Source organism: Salmo trutta, chromosome 12 (genome assembly GCF_901001165.1).
Source record: "Salmo trutta chromosome 12, fSalTru1.1, whole genome shotgun sequence".
NCBI lineage: Eukaryota > Metazoa > Chordata > Actinopteri > Salmoniformes > Salmonidae > Salmo > Salmo trutta.
The window spans coordinates 78,009,010-78,022,159 of record NC_042968.1 but is presented as its reverse complement, the minus strand read 5'-3'; positions in this window follow the sequence as shown (position 1 = coordinate 78,022,159).

Genomic DNA, 13,150 nt, shown 5'->3' with positions numbered 1-13,150 from the left:
ACCAGCCCTTCCCAACAATGCAGTTTCTAAATAAAATAGTAAACCAAGAAGAATTAAGTAAAATACACAGGAATGGAGCTATACAGTTCCTTTGGAAAGTATTCAGACCCTTTGACTTTTTCCACATTTTGTTAGGTTGCAGTATTATACTAAAATGGATTAAATAAAAACATATCCACAGCAATCTACACACAATGACCCATAATGACAAAGTGAAAACCTTTTGCAAATGTATTAAAAATAAAATACAGAAATACCTTATTTACATAAGATTTCAGCCCCTTTGCTATGAGACCTGAAATTGAGCTCAGGTGCATCCTGTTTCCATTGATCATCCTTAAGATGTTTCTACAACTTGATTGGAGTCCATCTATGGTAAATTCAATTGATTGGACATGATTTGGAAAGGCACACAACTGTCTATATAATGTCTCACAGTTGACAGTGCATGTCAGAGCAAAAACCAAGCCATGAGGCCGAAGGAATTGTCAGTAGAGCTCCGAGACAGGATTGTGTTGAGGCACAGATCTGGGGAAGGGTAACGAAAACATTTCTGCAGCATTGAAGGTCCCCAAGAACACAGTGGCCTCCATCATTCTTAAATGGAAGATGTTTGGAATGACCAAGACTCCTTGTAGAGCTGGCCGCCCAGCCAAACTGAGCAATCAAGGAAGAAGTGCCTTGGTCAGGTAGGTGACCAAGAACCTCATGGTCACTCTAACAGAGCTCTAGAGTTCCTCTGTGGAGACGGAAGAAACTTCCAGAAGCACATCACAGTCCGCTTGGAGTTTGCCAAAAGGCACCTAAAGACTCTCAGACCATGAGAATCAAGATTCTCTGGTCTGTTGAGGTTGAACTCTTTGGCCAATCGCCACGTCTGGAGGAAACCTGGCACCATCCCAAAGGTGAAGCATGGTGGTGGCAGCATCTTGTTCAGCCGCAGGGACTGGAAGACTTGTCAGGATCGAGGAAAAGATGAATGGAGCAAAGTACAGAGAGATCCTTGATGAAAACCTACTCCAGAGTGCTCAGGACCTCAGACTGGGGCTAAGGTCCACCTTTCAACAGAACAATGACCCTAAGCACACAGCCAAGACAACGCACCCCATCCAACCTGACAGAGCTTGAGAATATCTGCAGAAAAGAATGGGAGAAACTCCCCAAATACAGGTGTGCCAAGCTTGTAGCCTCATACCCAAGAAGACTTGAGTCTGTAATCGCTGCCAATGGTGCTTCAACAAAGTTCTGAGTAAAGGGTCTGAATACTTATATAAATGTGATTTTTTTATTGATGTTTTTTTATAAATTAGCAACAAATTCTAAAAAACTGTTTTTGCTTTGTCATGGGGTATTGTGTGTAGATTGATGAGGGGAAAAAAATATGTATTCAATTTTAGAATAAGGCTGTAACGTAACTAAATGTGGAAAAAGTCAAGGGGTCTGAATACTTTCCGAAGGCACTGTATATGCTGTAGGGAGTTCCAGTATCAGATCAATGTGCAGGGTAGACACGTGGCGTAGTAGACACATTACTTTACCAAAGTATACAGTAGTCTAGCATTGTTCAGTGCTTGTTGATGGCCTCTTTGCTCATCTTCAGCACCTGAGGCGAACCCTGGAGCTGTCAGACGCTCTCCGTCTCATGCATCTTCCCTGCTTTAAAGAGGTCGGCTGGAGTCTGTACTGTCATGAACTCACAGCATAATTGGGCCATTTCTGCCTATAAACAGTAGAGAAGTTTGCCCTGGGGGCAGAGAAGTTCTGTACCTGAGATTTTCATTCTCAGTGAATGTATGTAGCTTAATGGCATCCTAGGCTTGGGGAGTGTACAGTACACTTCTCAGGTGTTAACAAATAGGGGTGTCCCCTTACCCTGCTGCAGAGGGCAGGAGGCTGCGTACTTTAGGCAGTCGTCAAGCTTTTGATCCCTGTCACTTTAAAACTGCAGCTGCTGAGTTGACAGCCCATGCAGTCAAATTGAAAGCTGATGACAAGTGGGAGCAGCTCCTCCGCAGCATAGTGGGAGGAGTGTTTTCAGAGGGCGGAACAGGGGCACAGAATGTTAATCAAGGAATTTTCTCTGCTCTGACAAAGAGACTGTTGAATAGACATCCTGGCATGGGTCAAGTCTTAATTGGGTTACATCCTCTCCCTCTGAGGGTGTAGATCAGCAAGAGATTGAAGTTTGACGCCGTGGCAGGGCACTGGGGAGAAATGGAACATTTGGCAGCAGTGATTTGTTGACCTTCTGCATAGTCCCCGAGGGATGGAGAGAAGTACACGAAGAGCAGAAAAAAAATATATATTACTAAACAAGTACTTCTCCAGGCGGTGGCAGGGATGTTCTTGTTAAAGGGATAGGTCACCAAAATTATAAAATGACACATCGGTTTCCTTACCCTGTAAGCAATCTATGGACAAGGTATGGCAGCAATCCATGCTTTGGTTTTATTTCCGTGGCACTGTTTCCAAATGCTAACTTTTTAGCATTTGTGGCACAAATCCCATTGAGGTCATTGGACCAATATTAGCATTTTTTTGCGCATCATGTCCAAATCATCTAAAAGCATCTCAAATTGATTGTGAACCTCATCAGTCACTTGTGTATGATTTGAACATGATGCGCAAAAAAATATAATATCGGTCCCATAACTTGAATGGGAATTGTGCTACAAATGCTAAATGGGATATGTACCACAAATGCATTTGGAAACTAGTGCCAGGAAAACTAAACCAACGCATGGATTGCTGTCATACCCTTTTCCTAGACTGTTTACAGGGTAAGGAAAGCAATATGTCATTTTGTAGTTTGGGTGAATTATCCCTTTAAGTATTAATCATTCAACTCATCCCAATGTGTTATTTGTTCTGACTGGGGAGAGTGTTCCTGGGAGGTCAAACACAGGTAACCATGTCTGGCAGTCACAGAGACTGGCAGCTGCTTAACTGGCCCTATCACTCTCTGGGGCACTGGGTGGAATGTCAAATGACAAGAGGACGCATCCAAAATGACCCATGCTGCCCCTAGGAGCTCTCTGCATCTCTCTCCTGCTGGCCATCCTCATGGCAACCAGGGCTGCTATAATTAGATGATGAACCTCTTTAGTCCTTACGGTGTAACAAAGCTTGGGCGGGGTGTGATGCCTGAGAGAAAGGAAGGGTGAGGGATGTGTTATTGGGGAGGGTTTATTCCCCTCCTCCTCCAATGTGTTTGTGTGTGTAATCTAAGTTAAGGGGGGCATATAACATCCGTGACCCCTAGATCAACAGCCTTGTCAGATCCATCATGACTGGTGACTCTGTTGAGATGGCCGTGTAATGAAGAGAGTAGCGGTCCACCAGGGACCACCATATGAGAAAAACAGCCATGGGGAACATGGAGACATACTGGACATATAACCAGTGGCACGTGCCTTCATCATGTTATGGACACGGCCTGTTCCCATTCCTAGCTGGATCGGACATATACAGTACCTTCAGAGAGTATTCATACCACTTGAATTTTTCCACATTTTGTAGTGTTACAGCCTGAATTTTAAATGATTAAATTGAGATTTTGTGTCACTGATCTACACACAAATCCCCATAATATCAACGTGGAATTATGTTTTTAGCCATTTTTACATATCAATAAAAAATGAAAAGCTGAAATGTCTTGATTCAATAAGTATTCAACCTCTTTGTTAAAGGCAAGCCTAAATAACTTTAGGAGTAAAAATCTGCTTAACAAATCAGATAATAAATTACATGGATTAACTCTGTGTGCTCTTTGTGGGACGCCAGGTAGCCTAGCAGGTAAGAGTGTTGGGCCAGTAACCGAAAGGGTGCTGGTTTGAATCCCTGAGCCGACTAGGTGGAAAAATATGCCAATATGCCTATGAACAAGGCACTTAACCCTAATTGCTTCTGTAAGTCGCTCTGGATAAGAGTGTCTGCTAAAATGCAAACGCACTAATGATGTTTAACATGCTTTTTGAATGCCTACCCCACACATACAATTATCAGTCGAGCAGTGAATTTCAAGCACAGATTCAATGACAAAGACCAGGGAGGTTTTACAACGCCTAGCAAATCAAGGCACCTATTGGTAGATGGGTAAAATAAAAGAAGAAATTGAATATCCCATTGAGCATGGTGAAGTTATTAATTACACTTTGGATGGTGTAGCAATACACCCAGTCACTACAAAGATACGGATGTCCTTCCTAACTCAGTTGATGAAGAGGAAGGAAACCACTCAGGGATTTCACCATGACGCCAATGGTGATTTTTAAACTAGTTCCAGAGTTTTAAATGGCTGTGATAGGAGAAAACTGAGGATGGATCAACAACATTGTAGTTATTCCACAATACTAACCTAAATGACAGAGGGAAAATAAGGAAGCTTGTACAGAATTGAAATATTCCAAAACATGCATCCTGTTTGCAATAAGGCACTAAAGTAATACTACAAAAAATGTGGCAAAATTCACTTTTTGTCCTGAATACAAAGAATTATGTTTGGAGCAAATCAAACACAACAAACACATCACTGAGTGCCACTCTTCATATTTTCAAGCATGGTGGTGGCTGCATCATGTTATGAGTATGCTTGTCATCGGCAAGGAATAGAGATTTTTTGGGGATGAAAATAAAAGTAATAAAGCTAAGCACAGGCAAAATCTTACATGAAAACCTGGTTCAGTCTGCTTTACACCAGACACTGGGAGACAAATTCACCTTTCAGCAGGACAATTAACCTAAAACTCAAAGCCAAATATACACGGGGGTATCTCACCAAGATGACATTGAATGTTCCTGAGTGGCCTAGTTGAAAATGAAAATGATTGAAAATGGCTGTCTAGCAATGATCAACAACGAACTTGACATAGTTTGAAGAATAAAAAAATGTATAATGGGCAAATATTGTACAATCCAGAATTGCAAAGCTCTAAGAGACTTACCCAGAAAGACACAGCTGTAATCGCTGCCAAAGGTGATTCTTATATATATTAACTTAAGGGGTTGAATACTTATCTAATCAAAATAATATTAGTTTTTTTCCCCATTAATATAAAAAAAAGAGTATTTTGTGTAGATCGTTGTCAAAAAAATGACAATTAAATCCATTTGAATCTCATTTTATAACACAACAAAATGTGGAAAAGTCAAGGGGTGTGAATACTTTCTGAAGGCTCTGTAAAACCAGCACTATAGGGTTCCATAAAGATATAATTGTCCAACAAATGTAAGAAGGTCACCGTACTGAGCTGTATCATATAAGTGCTGTGGTCTTCCCTAGAGGAGGATTGTGTGAAAGGTCACCGTACTGAGCTGTATCATATAAGTGCTGTGGTCTTCCCTAGAGGAGGATTGTGTGAAAGGTCACCGTACTGAGCTGTATCATATAAGTGCTGTGGTCTTCCCTAGAGGAGGATTGTGTGAAAGGTCACCGTACTGAGCTGTATCATATAAGTGCTGTGGTCTTCCCTAGAGGAGGATTGTGTGAAAGGTCACCGTACTGAGCTGTATCATATAAGTGCTGTGGTCTTCCCTAGAGGAGGATTGTGTGAAAGGTCACCGTACTGAGCTGTATCATATAAGTGCTGTGGTCTTCCCTAGAGGAGGATTGTGTGAAAGGTCACCGTACTGAGCTGTATCATATAAGTGCTGTGGTCTTCCCTAGAGGAGGAATGCGTGAAAGGTCACCGTACTGAGCTGTATCATATAAGTGCTGTGGTCTTCCCTAGAGGAGGAATGCGTGAAAGCCGACTAATCAAGAATATTCAAAGGGTCCAGTGATGAAAATATGTCAGGATATCACTAAATTAGACAAATGTTCAATGTTATGGTATCAATGTCCCCTGTTGTGAAAAATAATTTCTAAGAAACATTGGTGGTAACACTCTCAGAGTCCAAGCCAGTGACTATACAGAGAAAACTGTTTTATGGAGCAATGTGTTCTGAGAGTACATGTACATGTTTGTGTGTATGTAAACACATTGCATACACTCTGCATTTAGTATTCCTCTCTAGCCTTGCCAGATTTCCTTGAAGAGGGGGCAGATCCCATTATAATAAGGACGATTAAGCTCCATAACCTTTAATCTTCCTTTTCACCTATCAATTCATCTGACAGGCTTCCTTCCTTCCTGGGATTGGGATGATTGTAATGTGGGGGTCAGAGAGAGCCTGTGAGCGGATACATAGACGTAGAGGTGCTCCGAGATCCACAGCAGTGAGAACTGTACTTGTCAGGCACTGCAGCAGCAACACATTCATCACCACCCCTTTCCATCTCCCTGTCTCCTGTGCTTTAAGGCCCTGCTCAGAGGCTCAGAGTGCATGGTCCTCCCTGCTGATCCAGTGAAGGGATTAAGGTACCTATGGATTTCACTTTAGCCTTCACTTCATCAGGCCTCTCATTAATCCACTGGTTAACATGGCCATTGTTCTTCCATGCACCCCCACAGTAAACTAGACAGAGCATGATGGCAATAAGAAGGAAAAAAAAGCATCGACCCAGTCCCTTCTTTGCTGTTTTTCCGTATTTCTTCATGGTGTGCCACAGGCTAATAAACCAGACCTATATATGGGATCCTGCCCATGGGGCTGTAATTAGTCTGTAAATCTCAGAAGGTGGAGGGGAAAAAAGAGAGAGTGGGATGTGGATGGAGTTTAAAACATGGCTGATGTCGATAAAGCTAGAAGCCCTATACCTCTCGACCCCCCATTGACCTTTAGAGTTATTGGAACAGTAAGTCAGCCGACTAAATCCTCCCCAGGTTTGACCCGTCACAAAAGGCTCCATATGAACCCTTCTAAAGAGCCCAGACCTCCTCAAAGCAGAAGAGAGGAGAAGCTGTGAGATTCCTGGTGTGTTGACCACTGGTGACATAGTGATGTAACCGACAGTCCCAGAGGACAGAGGACACAGCCTGCAGACGACCAGACGTCCCCATAATGGATGAGCAGCCTGAGGGAAGAGAGTGCACACAGACACACACACGCTCCCATAGAGACACGCATGAAAACACAGACACTCAGGGACCTGGTGCTTTCTCAATCCCTTCATACTGTATATGGATATACAGTACCTTCTAATATTATTTCGTAACAAAATACTGAAACATCACATGCTGTTGAAGAGGAGAATATTTAAGCAATAAGGCACGAGGGGGTGTGGTATATGGCCAATATACCATGGCTAAGGGCTGTTCTTAAGCACAACGCAACACGCAATGCCTGGATGCAGCCCTTAGCCGTTGTATATTGGCCATATACCACAAACCCCCGAATTGACATTTCTATTATAAACTGGTTACCAACGTAATTAGAGCAGTAAAAATAAATGTTATGTTATACCCGTGGTATACGGTCTGATATACCACGGCTGTCATCCAATCAGCATTCAGGGCTCGAACCACCCAGTTTATAAAAAGGAGTACTGTATGTCACGGCATTACCGTATTTATGTTAGGAAATAGAAATAGTGTTCACGTATATGGTATTTGTTCTAACTAGAGCTCATTTATGTTTCTCTTTTAATGACTAAACGTCTGACTGGGCATCACCTGGTTCATTTAAGTCAACTTCTTCAACTACCACAACAAATTATTTGAAAGAGCTCAAGCAAATCACACAATTTTACTTAATGTAAAATGACCAAGCATTGCAGTTGGTATTGATTGAAAAACAGTTAGACCGTGCTACTGCTTGTTTGATGGAATTTCTTTGAGATGAGTGATGGGCAAAGAGAAGGTCCACACCTTTTTAAAGATGGATGCGGTCCATACACCCAGCACACAGATACTCAGCGCTGCTCATTCTGAAGGCAGTGTACACACTGGGCTCAAAAAGAATAGGACATCGCAATAATATATATTTCATCGGTCTAGACACTCAATCACTTCTTTCCAACAGCAAACATGGAGACTCCCTCAGTTAAGGGCCCATATTGAGCATAGCATAGACACCTCATACCTAATGCATTATGCCTATATGAAGTACATATTCAACTTTGAATACTAATGTCAGCGACTAAAAAGTAGAATGGGGTTACTGCATTCAATTGTTTATTCAATCACTTTCACAATGACAATTGAAGACCAAGCGGCAAATGAAAGTACTGTGTCTTTATTCAACGTAAAGAACAGCAAAACCTGGACAAAGGTAGGTTAAAAACATAATTTCCGTATTGTCATTAGCCCCACAAACAAACCTTCACAACAGAGAAAAATCTACATTTTCAGTCAGGGTTCTACAAAAAAACAACTCCACCTCTGACAGATTGACGTCACCATTACACCGTAGTCTTTAAAACAGCAACACAGCGAGTCGTCAAATAAACCCCCTCGCAGACACTCTGCCTTCATATCAACAATAAGATCAAATCCCATCAGATATGCTGGCTACTGATCAGTTAAATAATTCTGTATTTGATCATTGCATCCTTTAACACAGCAGGACAGAGCACAGTGCCACATAAGATTCAGAAGAAGCCGCAGGTTTCCACACAGGTTAAATATGCAAGCTCACTGTTTCCTGAAACTAGGTCACTGTGATGAAAGATGTAAAATGTGCTTGGCTTAATTAACTTTGGGGTCACAGGGATAGTGCAGCATTCACAGTGCAGCACACCAATCCAAACTTAGTACAGTCAGAAAACTGTGGTTATGAATAAAACTCTTATACTTAATGTATAATTGATCATATCTTTTATCATAGCAAGGAAAAGCAACCTAGCCCCTTTATAGACAAAACTATTCTACAGTAGAACCTCAAATATTCAGGGCACATTTTCCACACATCCTTCTTTTCTCTAATGCGTGCAGAGAAAAAAAAGAGAGGTTATTTGGCTCTAAATATAATGGACTACATGGTCCACCTCCTTATACAATTCAATACTGAACAGGAAGTGAACCACTAGAGAATGACAACATACTGTTTGTGCACAGTTCCAAACTGTAGTTGACAGCACCTTGTGTAGGATCCATGGTGGAGTCACTTGACTATCCTAAGCAATAATTTGGCTGAGCATCTGAAATGATGCACTATCGAGTAGTGTTTTACCCCTGCCATTAAATCATTTACTGATGCGAATGGGTCGACTGTTGACGCATAATATGGAGAACGTCGGTCATCAACGCCTCGATGCATGTTAAACAGGTCAGGGTCTGGCTATGCAAATGTGATCTCCCACACAACTCGCCAGCTTTATCAAATTGTGTCTTAATTAACGCCCTTCAGATATTTTTAATGCCAAACCCAATCTCTCTGAGAGCAAAACATGAAACGATGAAATATCCTTGGGCACATAACTTCTCTGCTCTTTTTCGAAAAGGTCATTTGGCACAGCAAATAATCTGGAAATAATGGAGATAAACTGAATGGTTGAGGCAACAAATCATAAACGGTACATATTGAGGCAGACATTTCATCATCATTGACTCGTGACTATATTTCAGCTGTGGGGTGATTCACATCACCTGCTCCATTCTCCACTAAATAAAAAAGTGTGGACACTCCTGTATAATATCTATAGTCTCCATCTGCTGTCCTTGTATTTGTATGCAGTACATCACAGAAATTACACTCCAAGTGTAAGGTGACTGTTCCTTGGTGCAATCAAGAATGCCAACACAGATTGTGCAGTCGGTGCCTTGTCCCATATAGGATTTCCTTGTTCCGTCCTTCTTTTTGCATTGAATCACAGTGCAAACACCACTAACAAAATGAATAGCATGCGCTAGATTACAGCCCACATGTCAGAGGTAACCACCAAGAGGCGCAAGATTTATGTTTCAATGAGACATGTTAAAACTCACCAGATGACTCGGGCAGATTTTTTTCATTTTTTGCTGTTTAAAGGTTTTTTCCCCCTCACCCTTTTGTATGGTTATTTAATACACAAGTCCACATACAATGTCCTTGAAATCCCAACTGTCATTTACAATTTGCTGAGCAGTGAGCAGACAAAGGAGAAAGGGCTCTCTAACATCCAGGGTCCTGTCATTGAGAGTAACGGGATAGATGCTTCAACATGGGATTGCAACGACTAGCACGGCCAATACAGAGAGCTACTGCCAGAGTCCATAGTCATCTGGGAGCTCTCTATGTGGAGGCAGTCTCCACTCCCTCAGTACTTTGGGACATGCAGTTAAATCACAGGAGAACAGGGTACAGTAAGTACAGCAGCATCAATTGCAGACAAGGCATCTGGTCATTCAGAGTTAGGTATGAAAAGTACACACAAGGTACTGATCTTGCTGTGAAGCCACGCATCACCAATGTCAATGTCTCATAGCATTGAAGGGGTTTCAGAGCTGATCAATACGAAAAAGTACTAACCTGACTTAGTTACATTCCACAAACTCTCTACTTCAGTTGTATTCACAATATCTACAGAAATTCACAACTTAATACTATTATTTTTGGGAATAATTACAGTAATTGCCCTTAGTTTAAACATTTTATTAATTTGTCTATTTGTTTGTCTACTGATTTCTACCATCAACATTTGTTATGACACTGTATAGGCTATATCATATATAACATGTATGTCTTATATTGTATGTGTTAATTTGCATAAATATATTTAATATGTATGTCTTCATATACAAATATATTCCTTACATATATATGATTTTATGATGCTAGGTGTCCTTTCTGTAGTTATCAACCTGCCAGAAGGAAAATCCTCAGCTCCAAAAGAGCTTGAATACTACACAGTATCTTAGTGAGCAACTGAAACACTGATACAAGACTAAGCCTTAGATTTCAATATGACAAATATCATTACTGAAGGTTGCAGACTTCCACACGTACAGACTGTCATGCATATGTTTGATACATTGTACATGGTTTTTGTTTTTAACACATTCTATCCATTCTACCTTTGAACGTAGTCTTGTTTTGAGAGATGGTTGAGAACATACTGCATGTTGGGTTCAGGGCAAGTCATCTGTTTAACAATCACAGAACACACTGGAAACACATGGGAAAAGTCCTGTGCAACATTATGATTTGAGCACAACATATTTTACATCTGCCTCTCCTTCACCCCTGCTTTCTGCATGTGGATGTGTACAACAGTCTAACAGCGTGTCGGATGATTTGTAGCCTGCAGTGTGGTATGTTGAACATAACATACGTTTTCCTATCCACAGTCATCTTTGTTATGCAAATCAGAAGTTACACAAAATGAAACCAAATCTATAGAATTGGAATGAGACAACACGGGAAATGATCATATTCAAAAATAAGTAGCCTTTTCTAAATCGGACCTCAAACGTGTATCACAATCTCATGAAGAAATGAACACAAGGGTCAAAGCTTCATCAGAAAACATCCATTAACCTTGTACTGCAGTGGGCTAAATCAGGGTCACACAGAGTGTTTCTTGGTAGTCTTAAACAAATCTACTTTGAAACAAAGGTATACACCTCACTCACATGGTTATGGGCTTAACAAAAAGAGGACACCTGTACCATGTCAGATATAGAGTTGAAATGTATTACATTTTCAGTTTTCATCCCAATATGACTTTTTATATACATCACAGAAGACTGAAATATAACAAAACTGTTTGACTTAGAAACACTGGATCGGGTTTATTGAAATAATGTTAATTATGATATTATGAAAAATATGAATAACACCCATGAGGCCACTAGGTCATTTGACTGCAGGAAAGGGCTACCTGAAAAGTCCAGAATATTTACTATAGATAGGACATGGTTGACAAAATGAACAGATGAAAGTGTTACTATATAAATGTTGTCTATATTACTGTTATCTATATTAGACGTCAGTCTGAGCTGATGATGTGTCAGAATACTATGACAGCTATAAATCAAAATAGTAATTCATTAAACTCCTATAGTGCTTTTCATAGAATCTCAAAGCACTTCAACAGCAAAAAAAACTAACTCACAATATATCATGACAGGTCAATGAGCTACTGTATGTGGCTCACTGAGGCTGACCCCTGTAAGCCATACATGAGAATGTACATAGATAATATTTTATAACGCTGCATCAGTCACATTACGATTACATTTCATCCAGTGGTAGTGACTCACTATTCTCTGCAGCTTCCCCTCTACCTTACATAGGCCTTTAGCATGATATGTGTTTGGAGATTTCACCTCGCTGACCATGTCCCCTAGTGACCATGTCCCCTAGTGACCATGTCCCCTGGTGACCATGTCCCCTGGTGACCATGTCCTCTAGTGACCATGTCCCCTAGTGACCATGTCCCCTAGTGACCATGTCCTCTAGTGACCATGTCCCCTAGTGACCATGTCCCCTAGTGACCATGTCCTCTAGTGACCATGTCCTCTAGTGACCATGTCCCCTAGTGACCATGTCCTCTAGTGACCATGTCCCCTAGTGACCATGTCCTCTAGTGACCATGTCCCCATGTGACCATGTCACCTAGTGACCATGTCCCCTAGTGACCATGTCCCCTAGTGACCATGTCCCTTAGTGACCATGTCCCCTAGTGACCATGTCCCCTAGTGACCATGTCCCCTAGTGACCATGTCCTCTAGTGACCATGTCCCCTAGTGACCATGTCCCCTAGTGACCATGTCCTCTAGTGACCATGTCCTCTAGTGACCATGTCCCCTAGTGACCATGTCCCCTAGTGACCATGTCCCCTAGTGTCCATGTCCCCTAGTGACCATGTCCCCTAGTGACCATGTCCCCTAGTGTCCATGTCCCCTAGTGACCATGTCCCCTAGTGACCATGTCCCCTAGTGACCATGTTCCCTAGTGACCATGTCCCCTAGTGACCATGTCCCCTAGTGACCATGTCCCTTAGTGACCATGTCCCCTAGTGACCATGTCCTCTAGTGACCATGTCCCCTAGTGACCATGTCCTCTAGTGACCATGTCCTCTAGTGACCATGTCCTCTAGTGACCATGTCCCCTAGTGACCATGTCCTCTAGTGACCATGTCCTCTAGTGACCATGTCCCCTAGTGACCATGTCCTCTAGTGACCATGTCCTCTAGTGACCATGTCCTCTAGTGACCATGTCCCCTAGTGACCATGTCCTCTAGAAGACCATGTCCTCTAGTGACCATGTCCCTTAGTGACCATGTCCTCTAGTGACCATGTCCCCTAGTGACCATGTCCCCTAGTGACCATGTCCTCTAGAAGACCAT